Source organism: Pseudopodoces humilis, chromosome 1 (assembly GCF_049639895.1).
Source record: "Pseudopodoces humilis isolate 2021_Gansu_Grassland_sample_001 chromosome 1, ASM4963989v1, whole genome shotgun sequence".
NCBI classification, from domain to species: domain Eukaryota; kingdom Metazoa; phylum Chordata; class Aves; order Passeriformes; family Paridae; genus Pseudopodoces; species Pseudopodoces humilis.
This window is the reverse complement of record NC_142200.1, coordinates 78,120,206-78,134,548: the sequence shown is the minus strand read 5'-3', so window position 1 is coordinate 78,134,548 and position 14,343 is coordinate 78,120,206.

Genomic DNA, 14,343 nt, shown 5'->3' with positions numbered 1-14,343 from the left:
TTTTCTTGGATGGGTTCAAAGAATGATAATTTATAAATTCTTAAGAATCACAGTTAAGATCACAGTTCTAAACTCTCTGTTTAACTTGCATATATACCTTTATAACAAATAGACGAGAAACTGGTGGTCCAGTCTTTACCAGCTGTATTTTCCATAATGAAATGATGTACTTTGATTTAAGTGTACTTCAATGAGATTATTTGGGGCGTTAAAATACAACAAGTCATTGAGGTGCCCTGATATATTTGTAGTGTGTACTGTATTCTTAATTTGACATGTCCCATACAAGATAGGTTCTAAGAAGCCTGTTATTTCAAGTTTTTATTTTTATTTTTGAAAGGAATTATTTTTTATATGGAACAGGCTGGAAAAACTACCCTGTATTTTTTTTTTCTACATTACTTAATTTTTCTATAATAAAAATGTTTGATTACCTTTCTATAGCAAAAATGCACGTTAAAGGCAGAAACGCTTTCCTCTCATTTTTTATTTGATGTTCTCTTTGTTCTCTTGGAAACTTCTGTGAAACTAGCAGTCTCTGTAATTTCTTCCTTCAATTTTTGAATGATTCATTATAATAAAGATTAAAATACAGTGACGTACAAAATTATGTCTAATTTTTTATTCATTGAAGGTTTTATCTTCTAATTTATGTCCTGAGTTTTCCAGCTGGAATTTCAGCATATAGACTTGAATTTAGTAAACTCTGTTTCCTACAGTCTTGTGTCCCCTTTCCTGGAAGGTAAGAGACCTGGTGAGAGACCTGGCTCATTCCTGCTCAAATTTGAGTAAAGTCTGGGGCCCATCGACTCAGCAGATATTCTACTCTCTAATTTAAGAAAGTCCATCCAGGCAGACCAAAAAATTCCTTGTATAGCTTTTGGAGCAAGACATCTATATTGTTCTGCTCTTCCACTACAGGACTCTATAATAATTTGCAGTGGCACAGCTACAGTACAATTCCTCTTTTCAGATTTTGCCTTCATAGAATCATTCATCTGGATTGATGCCATTAAGTAGTTTAAAAAGGAAGATAATATTGCTTTTAAAAATGGTAGCAGGGAAAACTTGGATGTTCCTAAAAATAATGTCAGAGATGAGAGGAATTTGAATTTACAAGACTGATTCTAGAAGTTACGATTGGTAACGTAAGACAACATTTTCTACAGAAATAACAATAAAGAAAAAAAGGAGCAATGAAAATAAGGCAGATTTACCTCAGCTGGCTGCCATGTGCCCACTCAGCTGCTGTCTCACTCCCCCTCCTCAACAGGATAGGGACACAAAAGATTAAAAAAACCTCATGGACCAGGAAAAAAAGGCATAATGAATGAAAGTAAATGAAGCAAGAAACAAAGCAGAGCAAAATGATTTATTCTCTTATTTCACACCAGCAGGCAGAGCCCAGCCACTTCTTAAGAACTGAGTTCTTAGGGGATTGAGTATGTATTACAGTTACTTTGGAAGACAAATACCTCTATTAGAAATGCTCCCTCCATGCCTTCCTCTCTTCTCTCAGCTTCTGTTGATGAGCATTACATCACATGGTATGGAATTTCCCTTTGGTCAGTTTGGATCAGTTGTCCTGCCTATGCCCCTTCTCAATGTTCTGTTCTGCAACCTAATGGTCTTGGAGAAGGGGTAGGAGCGTCAGCCCTGCTGTGCCAGCACTGCTCTGCAGTAGGAAAAGCACTGCTGTAATACCAGCCCCTTTCCACCTGCCAATGCAGACATCTCTGTGAAGGCTGTGAACATTAACTCCATTCCAGACATACTCAATACAGAAAGGTTGGATATTTGCTGGTTATTCATTGTTTATAGAGAAAATGAGAGTGAGTTTAATACACCAGGATGTCAGCTTATGTATCAATCACTTTTACAAGTCCATCTCTCATGTAGACAAATACAATCTTGCTTCATGTCTATCCACTCAGTGTTGATACCATAAAATTTTATAACCAGTTGTATTTCATCACGTTCTTCTTCTTTGTACATCCATTTTCTGTTTTCCTTTCTTAATACTGTAAAACAGTACAGGCTTATTACTGTTACTTGAGGTCAATTAGTCCATCTTCCACCCTTCCTGTCATCTCTAATTCATTATCACAAATATCAGTGCAGACCACCAGTCTGTGCTGGCATCTTCCTTTGTGCTCCTCATTTAAGCACAACCAGGTTTATTTCTACTGCTTCCCATCATTCTGCCTACAAATACAAGAGCATTTTTAAATGTATTTCACTTCAAAAGTCTCCTTAAGTTTTTCTTGCCTTGTGTTGCATATATTTTAATAGCCTAAATGTTCTGTGCTCCTCTACAACAATTTTTCCTGTGGTTTCATTTAACATTTGCATTACATTTTATCATAATTCATTTAAATTTTCTTTCAGATAATTTTTGATGTTTTTGCAGCCTGCAGTTCAATGAAGTGAGGGTCTCTGAGCAGGACCATATGTTATCCTGATAGTGTACTGATAAACAAAAACCCACGATTCACAACCAAAGCGTAGTGACGAGTTGGGGTTGTTTTCCTGTTTAACTAGCTGTGACTAATTATTAGGGGCTTTAGACAGCTTTTAAATTAATGGATTTATTAATGGAAGGACAGGCAGCTTTTGCTATAATGATGAATGTTTACAGATTTGTACTAGAAATTAATAAAAATAATAAAGACAGTTATAAGTACTACTTAGTGGTTTTGTATTCAACTGAAATCAGAGGTAAGGAAAACTTTTTAAATAATAATCATTCAGTGTACAATTTGTTCCTGTTTGTTTTGATTCTACTGCCACACTGGGTTGCTTATATGCAATATATTATTTCACAGTGTGTTGTATGAGCAAGCAAGGAAGAGAAGTTTGAAATGATGTTTGTTTGAAATGTTTATTTTTATTAGTCAAGTCTTGCAAATTTTTTTTTCGTCAAGATTTAAAACTTACTATTAACAACTGTATTCTTTCCACTGCTCATATACTGAGGGAATTTAGTCAGTTTGCATATTTTATAAACTGAAGGAAAAATAAACAAAGTAAAAAAGAAAATAAAATCAGGAAGCAGTCCATGTTTCTAAAAGCATTGCCAAAGGGTTTCCAGCCTGAATACTGTTTAAAAAAAACAGACTAACAAGCCAAAACAACTTTGGAGACATTTTAATCTCAGTACAACATGGCTGTCATCAGCCTGAGGAATGCCGAGTGAGAGATTAAGTATGTTTACTAACTTGAGATCCAATTAAAAAGCTGTGTGACGAAAGAAATTAAGGAAAACATTTCTTATAAAAAAAAATCCTCAAAATTAAATTCTAGCTACTGACAGAACTTGGACTAAGAAAAAAGCTGAGGAGTTATATTTTATTCAGTGTTGTAGACAAGCACGTAGCAGTGTTCCAGTCTGTGGCAGATGCATAAAATCTATTCATTCAAATGAAAACACATATATAAATTTTCTCTTATGCCCTACTCACCTCCAGCAGAGAAGACAGGTATTTGTTTTTTTGAAAACAATTTTTGAAGAAATACTGTTATACACAGAAATTGTCATGTTTTGTGTTGAAGTAATTAAAAAGGAAATTGAGGGCTTTCAGAAGGTTATCAGCATTTTAATGAGTTGAAAACTTGTCTTTCACTAATACATTAGAATAATGAGCCTGATTTCTTAAACTTTGCCAACTTAAAAACATGCCAGTGAAATATTCAGAAGTGAGTTGAGAGAAAGATGAAGGGTCTAAGTTCTTAGAGAAAGAATAACAATTTTTGGGACACAGACACACAAGCTTTCCCTGTGTTTATTTCCCCCTGCAAGTGTACCATTAGGTTACATCTGCTCCGATTTTAGTTTGACACTTGCGTGAGTCATTCTAGCCCAGTGCAAAAATCGTTACAAAGACAACAATGTCATGGTATCATATATAGAGTCATATGTAAGGGTGGTAAATTCTAATGGGAAAGTTGCCTGAATTGTTTTTTTAATATTTTTTTTTTTTGTTAATCTCATTTGAATGACCATTTTAATTTTTCCCCCTCAAATTCTACCTCTTTACTTATTTTCCAAAGACTGATTATTTATAAGCATAAAACATCCTGTAACTTGTTTCATGAGTGTTCCAGTCTTTTTGAGTCTCCATTTCCTTCAGCAGCTTATTGTTACTTTTTAAGTTTGTCACTATATCATTGGTCTTTCCTGGTTTCAAGGAGGTGCACCAGCTGTGGTGTACTTTTCCCTTAACGTGCATTAGTTTCTGCTTTCCTCAAATTCCATAATTACAGTCCTTCTAACAGAGACAAAGTTAACAGGTTTACTCCATAATTCTTATATGAAAGGGCTTCAATTCCTCTTAGTTCAAAAGCAATAAATTTAAAATGTTTCTTTGCCTCTTGATGTTTGTATGATACATTTGTGTTAATATTAATAAAGATGTTGTAAATTACATACATATAATCATAGAATCACAAAAAATAAACCCTCTAAAATTATTGAGACTAAATGTTAACCCAGCTCTGCTGTGTTCACCACTAAAACACACTCCCAAATGTCACACTTACACCCCTTTTGAACATTTACAGTGATGGTGACGCAACCACTTCCCTGGGCAGCCTTTTCCAACACCTGAAAACCTTTTCCATGAAGAAATTTTTCCTAATATCTAATCTAAACCTCCCTTGGTGCACCCTTAGGCCTTTGCTTTTGTCCTGTCACTTGTTACTTGTGAGAAAAGATCAACCTCTCCCCTTGCTACAGCCTCCTTTCAGATAGTTGTGGTGAGCAATAAAGTCCCTCCTGAGCTTTATTTTTCTCCAGACTGAACAACTCCAGCTCCCTCAGCTGCTCCTCCTAAGATCTGAACTCTAGACACCTCTGTGTTGGTGAAAACACAGTACATTGATTGAAAAACTCATTGATATCGGTGTTATTAGAAGAGGAAAAAATTAGAATGGTAACTTTAGCTAAAATTGATTGAAAATAAACCTATATTTAAGTTTGTTTCAGAGCTGAACTTAACTACTTAATGAGTATTTTTGTTTCTCTTAGATATGTTTTAGAAAGACAATATTTAATATTTTAGACTTCACCTAGAGAGATTATTCAATGAGTGGGTGAAAATACTATCTTTAATAAATAAAATTGTCTACTGTTATAGTTGGATTTTAATGTGCCATTTTAAATGTCTCAAGATTATAAAGTTTTAAGCTAAGATGTACAGAGTACCCATGTACCTTAGGTCTAAATGACAACACAATTTTAGACTAAGTACATAAATTAATATTTTTTATTTATTCAGTCATTTTCAAAGCATCTATTGTTCTTGGAAAATGTAATGGTGAAAAAAAAAGTTGGGGTGTATGACTCCAGTGATTCCATATTCTGGAAAGAAATAGAAACATGATCACAGGAAGAACAAGGCATGTGCCTGCAACATTTTTCAGAACTTCAGCTTGTCTTGAAAGAGACAGGAATAAAATTATTAACGACAAAGCTCAAAAGCATTCATTATTTTGGAGACTGGAAAGATCAGGATTGGACAGATTTTCTTAGTATTCTTTCTGTCCTCTGAGTCTTTATGTGAGTTTTGCACAGCCTGATTTTTGGTAGCAGGGGGGCCACAGAGGTGGCTCCTTTGAGGAGCTGCTGGAAGCTTCCACCATGTCCAACAGAGCCAATCCCTGATGTCTCCAAAGATGGACATGCTGCTGGCCAGGGCTGGGCCAATTAGAGATGGGGATAATGCCTCTGTGATAACAGATTTAAGAAGAAAATCAAAACAAAATGAGGCACAGGCTTTTTTCCCAGCCAGGGAAGAGCAGGAGGTGAGACCATGTGAGGAAAACCACGTGGAGCCACCAAGGTCAGTGGAGAAGGAGGGGCAGGAGCTGCTCCAAGTGCCAGAGCTGAGATTCCTCTGCAGGCTGTGGTGAGACCAGGGTGAAGCAGCTGTGCCCCTGCAGCCCCTGGGGATTCACAGGGGATGCAGGGATCCACCCACAGCCCATGGGGAAGGTGCCCATGCTGGAGTGGGTGGATGCCTGGAGGAGGCTGTGATCCAGTGGGAGACACGGTGGAGAGAGGGCCCTGCTTCCAGGCTGGAGCAGCCTGTCCTTGGAGGGCTGCACCCCTGGAAGTGTGACCCACATCACAGCAGTTTTGGGAGGACTGTGTGCCCATGGGAGGGACTCATGTTGCAGCAGGTGTGGTTTGGCTGCTGCTTGCGAGATGGAACCCATGCCAGGGAAGTTCACAGAGAACTGTCTCCTGTGAGAGGGAGTCACACAGGGGGAGTCTCACAGGAGAAGGAAAGACTCTTCTCCCAGAGCAGTGGAAGAAAACCTTGGGTGATGAACAGACCAGAACCCTCACAACCTGTCTCTCTGTGCTGTCAGTGGGAAGGATCGAGGGGTTGGGGGAAGAAAAGGTGTTTTTAAGGGCTTTCTTTACTTCTCATCCTCCTCTAATTTTGTTAGTAATAAATTCACATTGTGCCTTTAAGCTGAGCCTGTTTTGCCCTTGAAGTGTTTTCTCACAGTTCTTATCTCAACTCATGAACCCTGTGTTAAATTTTTCTCTCCTCTGCCCAGCTGTGGCAGGGGAGGGTGAGTGAGCAACTTCCATGGGTGCCTGGTGTTTGACCAGTGTCAAACCACGAGTTTTACTTCGAGGTATGCAGACATTCAGGCTGCATACCCAAGTTCCTTTTTAACAATGTGGTGGAAAGCTGGTTTGTTTTACAATCATCCCAAATGCTTTATAGCTTGTGGAGGATATTTAATGGTTGTCTGGAATGCCAAACCTAGTTTGTGATCCTAATTTCTTTGTTTGAAAAGTATGTTCAGTGAAATTATTTCCTTAAAGTCCATACTTCATCAGCCAGTATCCACTTTTGAAAACACCTCATCTCTGAAATGAACTTAAAGATGGTTCATTTGAAAGATTGGGTTATTTCACACACAGAAAACTGCTGGTGACTTCGTAATTTTGCCAACTGACATCTAATCCATATTACTCTTATTTTCTTTGTAAGTGGGTGATAGCTGATACTGAGGCTGAACTGATAAGGAGTAATAGATCTTTAATGCATTTGAGAATTTACAGATATTCAAACTGAATCAGTGTCATGGTGCTTCTTAATTGTCTACTTCTATGACATTCAAGTTTTGAAGAGCTGGTGTAGCTTGGATACATGACCAAATGTAAAAAAAAGATGAAAAATGTTAATATCATGGCAGATGATATTAATATGGCAGAAATAAAACCTTTTTTCCCCCACTTAAATATTGCCATCTAACATTTTATGAAATATAATAGCTTATGGTGCCCAGGTGGATTCCTCCCCTGGTATCTTGATTAAATATTTACTTTGTTTAAGAGTCAACAGAGGACAGAAAAAGCTCAGAAAATGCATTTTTAAACATTCTCTGAAGGTTCATATTAAAAAAGAACTTTAAACAGAACTCTGTAAAATGCATTTTATTTGCATTGAAAAAATATTTCACATCATGCTTCTTGAAAATTTAGACAGTTGCACAAGCTCGGGTTTTGAATTATTCATTTACAGATATTTGCTATGTAAAGACATAGAGGGGAAGAAAACCACAAACTAAAAAAACCACACACACAAAAAACAAACAAACAATCAAAAGAACCACAAAAAACCCCGGATCCTGTTTCAGATATCTTAAATTCCAATTAGCAGTTACAAATAAATTCCATCAAGCATGGCTACATGAGTTCATCATAATCCCATGAGAGAAAATAATTCTATTCACTTTGGACAGAGGTTCTGAGCAATCTGATGTAGTTGAAAATGTCACTACTCATTTAATGGGCATAGGACTACATGATCTTTAAAAGTCCCTTCCAACCCAAAATATTTAATAATTTCAGGATCTGCAAATAGTTATTTAAAAGATGACATGCAAGTTTTGGGGAAGGAATTTATGTGAAGAAAGTCTACAAAAAAGTAATATTATTGTAAAATTGCAATAGTATCTGGATTAATCTAGTTTATATTCTTTTTTCTGAATTACTCCCAAAATGAGATACTGTTTAAAAATTCTAAGGACTTTCAAAGAATGGAAGAAATTGAATATCCACCTTTATTTAAATGAGAAATACAGACATAAGTAAGACTTGTCAAAAGGTAAACAAGTTGTTCCTGGCTATGCCATAAGAGAAAACCTGTTCGTTCTCTGGAGGATTTGCTCAATAACTACCATCAAAATGCAGTCTTTCTTACTACTGTGGCAAGATAAAGCACCAGCTGTAATCTGAAAGCATCATTTATTAGAGGTTATCATGTGACTGAATCTCTTTTCTGGAATGACCAGAAGGCAAGATTTCCTTTTGCATCAATTTTGTTTGTAGTACTGTGATAAATAAAGAAGCGTGGTAGGAATCACACTGAAATAACCAGATTTTTTTTTTTTTTGTTCCCACAGCCATAGAAGGATGGTTTGATAGTAAGATATATTTCCAGCATTGCACCACTGCTAGTCCTCTACAAAGATTGTTAGTTTCCTAAGAATGTATGAATGGACCTAAACTTCATTAGAGATTAGATCTATAAGACAATCTTGTTAACTTAATATTTTATGTTTCTAGCATAAATTTATGTTCCATTTTCAGATTATAAAAATTGGTTAAATACTGTTTGAGCTACATCTTTAAAAATAAGATTCATTATAGATAGTAAAAAACCACCTCAACATGATTCAAAACAGAACAAGAGATTAAAATATCCATCATGAACCCATGAGGGAAGCAATTTCATGTGAGAGAGATAGAAGATAAAGCTTGGGAATATGCCTCAGGTGGGAACTGTGTTATCTGCACAAACTGTTTTGCCCACAGAGGAGAAAAAATTGCTTATAGTTTTTTTTTTATCTGTATCACTGGTCTCTTACCAATTAACAAAAACCTGAAACAATGCAACAAAACCCCCAAACAAACTACCAAATAAACAAAAGCAAAAACATAGTCAGAGTTCACTCTCATGTTCCTATTCAATCCTGGCTCAGAAGTTAAGGTGAATCAAACCAGTAGGCAAGCTCCAAGAATGATAGTCCTTAGAGGCTTGCTTAACCAGCAAAAAAATGTGATTAATAAAAAGGAGTTGCACTGTGAGCAGTTTTTAATGTCTGAAGACTGGTAAAATTGCTGAGTTTAAGAAAGTAAAAAAATTATTTATTTTTGACAAGTTAACATGAACTCTTACAGCCCAGTGCTATCCTTTGAAACATATTTGCCACAAAGTCACTGTCACTTATTTGTCTTGCTGTTTTGAAGGTCCTACTTTTAAAGTGTTATTCCTAGTGCAGTTCTTATTTGTTCCAGTCTGGTGTATATATGTACAAAGTGCTGAGGGAAAAATGTGTTTTTTTGAAAAACATCCAGAATCACACTTTCCAGAACAACAAAAACTTGTTTAGAGATAGCAAAGCTACTGAGAAAATGATGCAAAAATTTTGACTTACACCCGACATAACCTGGTTTTTTTCTTATTTCTTCCTTTATAGTAATTTCTTCCATGTTCTTATTTATAGTTGATGCAATAGTACTTTTGAAATTTATTACAAAGAAAGTTCTGGTTCTTTTAAATGGAATGCTTATTATGTATTAAAATGCCCAAATAGATTTCATTGATCTGGATGTTTTTGTTTTAATATTCTGGCAAAATTTTTTTATGGACTTTGCAAACCAATGCTGTAGACAATTTCATTGAAGAGTTTCCTTAGTTGTGAAGAAGTTGATATCTCAGAGTCATAGTTGTCTTTCTGTAAATGCAAATTTCAACAAGAATCTAAAAAGAAGAAAAAATAGCAGGAGAAAAAATGAAGATGATTTGGAGGTTTTTTGGTTTGGTCTGGTTGGAGTTTTTTTGGTTTGTGTTTTTTCGGGTTTTTTGTTGTTGCTGTTGTTTGTTGGTTGGTTTTTTTTTTAAGTTGCAAATATGCAGACACTGAAATTGTGATTAACATGAAGATGCCTATGGAATTAATTTTGTGTGACAAAAGCAACAGTGATAATAAAAAAGACAGTATTTTCATTCAAGGAAGAACTACTTCAAGAATCATTACAGTAGTACAAAGGATAGAATATCCAAGTGTTTTTTCTCTCCCATCAGACAGTAAAGGAAAAAAGAGAACAAGATCAAAACAGGGAGACCTTCAGTGTTGCAACAGGCAAGCAAGCAGAAAGGGGATTTTGTAAATGAAACCATCTATACTAAAAATTTATGCTGAGGTGTTAGTTACTACTGAGATTTAATTAACAACTCAGTACTCGGAGAAGAACCAATTATACAAGCACTGAGATTTAACTAGGGAGGCTGAATCCTCAACTAACTCAACCTTTTAAAAAGGTTCTTGTTTAGAGACAGAAAGAGGTTTTTGCTTTCCTTGTTTATTTTCAAAAAGTAGCCAAACCACTGAAAATAATTCCCAGAAAGACTGGAAACTAATTTTATTTTGGATTTCCATCCAAATTTTGGAGGGGTTTCCAAATGTATTTTAACATGCTAAAGTTAAAACCATTAATAAAGGTTGTTTTCACACATTTTCTGTACATGTTATGGCTGTTTCATATGTGTCACATAGTAGCAAACTGATCTTTCTCTATGTATAGACCTGGAAAATCAGAAAACATGAAAAGTCATCCAATGTAAAATCATAAATAAGCCTTCCTTACTTTTTAAGACGCATTATTACCTTCAAATTTTCCACAAATGTGTTTCTTTTCCTTTTATGTTACTAGAATACTTATTGTTTAAGTGTTTCCTCTTTATTGGACTATAGTATACTACTCAATCAATGAGAGGAAGGTTACTGATTGCTTTGTATTTATTATTTTGACCAGTAAAGCTTATTGAAATTCTTAATTTATAGGCTTTCACTTATTTCTGAAATGCACATGATTTTAAATACATACAAAGCTAATTTGTAGCACAAGCACCTGCTTAAGTTTCTACATTAATTTCATCCTCAAATCTCTGCAAATTGTCTACAGACATGACATTAAATTAAATAGTGCTCAGTAGTCATCAAATTCTTTAGTCATAAAAATCAAATTTGTCTCTTAGACCTACCGCTGCCATACACTAGAATTCTCTCAGTTGTTCCCAAAGACATCAAGTGTTGAGTATCTGACACTTCTAGGACAAGAACTAGAAGTTCTTGAGAATCTGAGATTTCTGCAGTTTTCCATCTGTGAAGTCAATGCCCAAATGGTTCTGAGCTCTGCAGGCTTGTGTTTAAATCCAAATGATGGGGTATGATCTCTTTGTTATCAGCTACTGTCCTTACATTGCTATAATCTGGTACATAGAAAAAAAGAAGCGGGATTAAAACACAGCCACATGAAACCAACAAAAGGAAAAGGTTCAGAACTCTTCATACCAAATAAATAGTGCTCACACACACACCTTTTGAATGTGTCAATAATCCAATTTTATATGTGGTTTATGACCACATTTGTGGTTTGATGGAGCTGCTGTTTAGATGGGAAATAGTCTGGATGTGAGAAAGGTGAAGACTCATATTTTTATCTCAAAAAATGCTCTATAAAAAAGAAGTCTTTTTTCTGGATTTTGCTCATAGCATGATGACTCCAGCCCTGTCAGTGTGCCCATCTTCTCAGAAAACTTGTTGATGTCTGCAATTACTAGTTTAAACCCAGATATAGTTAAAATCTTGATTAACCAATAGTACATCTGTTTAAATCATGTTTTGGTCTGACTTGTTGACCAGAAGCAAAACATTGGTTTTCAACGTGAATCCTCCAATATCTTAAATTTTACAGTGTCTCATTGAAGATGCGATTTTTTTTCTTGCCTGTATTCCCAGACAGTGTAATTTCTTGACTAGCCTGTATCTTTCAGAAAGTCATCAATTAATGTGTAGTTACTGACTTAATGATACTTAATATCATGATCATAGAAGCCCCTGAGACTAGAGAAAAATACATTTTGAATACCTGTATCTAGAGAATTTTGATTGCAACAAAATCTATATAAATAATATAATTTGATTTGGTATTTGATATAAGTATAGAAATGCAGAGCTATTTGGGACATCTGGATGCTTAGCACAACAAACAATAAAATTAGCAGTTTCCTAACAAGCAGATTTTTAAATACACATAATTACAAATAAGTGTAATTCCACAAAACATGCATCAACAAAGCACAACTTTGAGATTTATGTGCTTTGTTCCCTGAAAACTACTCTGTCTGTATTTAGAGCTAAAAACGTCTGTTCTCCTTGTAAGGTGTTATAAAAGTCCCTGTCACTTTTCTAAATAAATTATTTTTCTGTAGCCTGAAGCTGCTAACAGTACCTGAAGAATTAATAATGGTTTTGGCACAGGTCAGCATGTATCCTGCCAGTTCTCTCTCCCACTGAGCACACGCACTAATACAGGACTTGTGACTCCAGTGGGGTTTATTACATTTGCTTATGGTGAAGATGGTGGAAATCTAAAGTCCTTGGATAAACAGGAGGGCAATAAAAAAGATGTCACTGAAACAGAACAACTAAAGAAATGGAAATTTTCTGGACACCATCAAAAAGCCCTTGGAAGAGCTGGGGTTATCACATACTCCTTCAGTGCTTCACTTGAGGAATTTTCACTTCTACCTGTGAGAACCTGGCAAAATTAACTAAATTTAATGATTTTACTTACCTGAAATTTTGGACAGGAGTTTGAAAAAGCAAAATAACAAAGTCTGATGTTAATTAATAGATGCCATTTGGTTAGCTGCTGGTTTATTAATGTATTGAATAGTCATCTTTCTAGTAGGTTTGAAAAGTCACATGATGTTCCAGTACACTTAATGGGGCCAGGAAAATTGTGCTTTCTTCAGGCTTCCTTGTAAGGGTTCATGAAGCTGCTCTGGAGACCAGATTTAGAAGTTTTAGGAAAATTTGATTAATAGGGCTGAGCACTTTCTGATTATGATTGGCTTTACTTTTTTTTCCTGCTGTGAAAATGAGGCCAGATCAGAGTCCCATTATAGAAGTCACTAAGCAAACATATAATAAAATGCTAATCCCTGTCACAGAGACTTCATAACCTAAATAATAGCCTGACATTTCAACAATGATAATATAAGGTATACAAGTGAAATTTTATTCTCATTACAAAAGAGATATTTAAGCCGTAAGAAATTCATATTAATATAAAAACATCTTGCCTTAGAAATTAATATATTTTAAATTATAATTTTGATAATGTGGTGTAATTTTGAAGTGATGGATATTGTGTTATAGAAAGATGTCACATTTTTTAATTTAAGAGGTAAATTTTTGCAAATTTTATTTTTCAGAGAATATTAGAGAAGCTTTTATGGAAACAACCAGCTATTTTCCATACAAAAAAATGTTAAAATTCTACTTTTGGGGAGATCTTACATAAGCTTCGCAATGGATTTCCAATCATGAGTTAAATTACAGTATTGCTAGTTCTAAAGATCAAACTAAATCTCATTGAGATACCATGGGGAGTTTGTTTGGTCACCACCTTCATTTCTGTTCTATCCAAATTGAAATAATGAATTTTATTTTGCAAAAGCTGTTCTGGCTCGGTTTAGACACGTCACCCTAACTTTAATGATACTACCAGAATTCCTGTGGACTGTCCAAGCTGCCAAGAACGATCAAGCGAAACGAAGTGTAATACCTGGGAGCTGTGCTCACCCACCGGGATGTGTGCTGACAGCAGGTGGTGCTGTACATTTAATTAAGGAGAAATGCAGCTCCCCCATCACATCTGCCTGTATAGAAAAGTATGGGTCAACCATCACCTGCCTTCCGCGGTAGGAGGGCGCATGAAACTTGAAGTGTATTTTTTGTTTTGTTTTAATCGGTATGGATTCACATAAAAATGTGTTTATATATATGGTGCATGCTATTTCTGGTTGTTTTTTGTTGGTTTTTTTTTTAGTTTAGCAGGTCTTGTAGGAGACGTCCTCTTTGTGAGGCTTTACAGAGCTTGCAGTCAGGTGGTTAATGTTCCAGTTAGAATTAATCTTCCCAGATATGACACTCTTCCTATCAAGGGGAAACCTCCTGGTTGTTTATGTAATGCTTTAAACCTTAAGGTGGATGAGGCACGTGGAGCTGCCTACCGTGGGACAGCTCACATCTGTGACAGGTTTTCCTTTGGTCATCATTGCTGTTTTTAAGTGCCTTGAATGCATTATTTACTTTCCTTTTTAATTATTATTTATTTATTTTTTTAATGCCAGATACACTGCAGGGGCAGCAAGACACAAGCCATATTATTTCATTTTCCTTGGAAAATTTTGGGCTTCTCTCCTCAAACGTTGAAAAGTTGAACTGCTCCAGCTGTATGGCTTA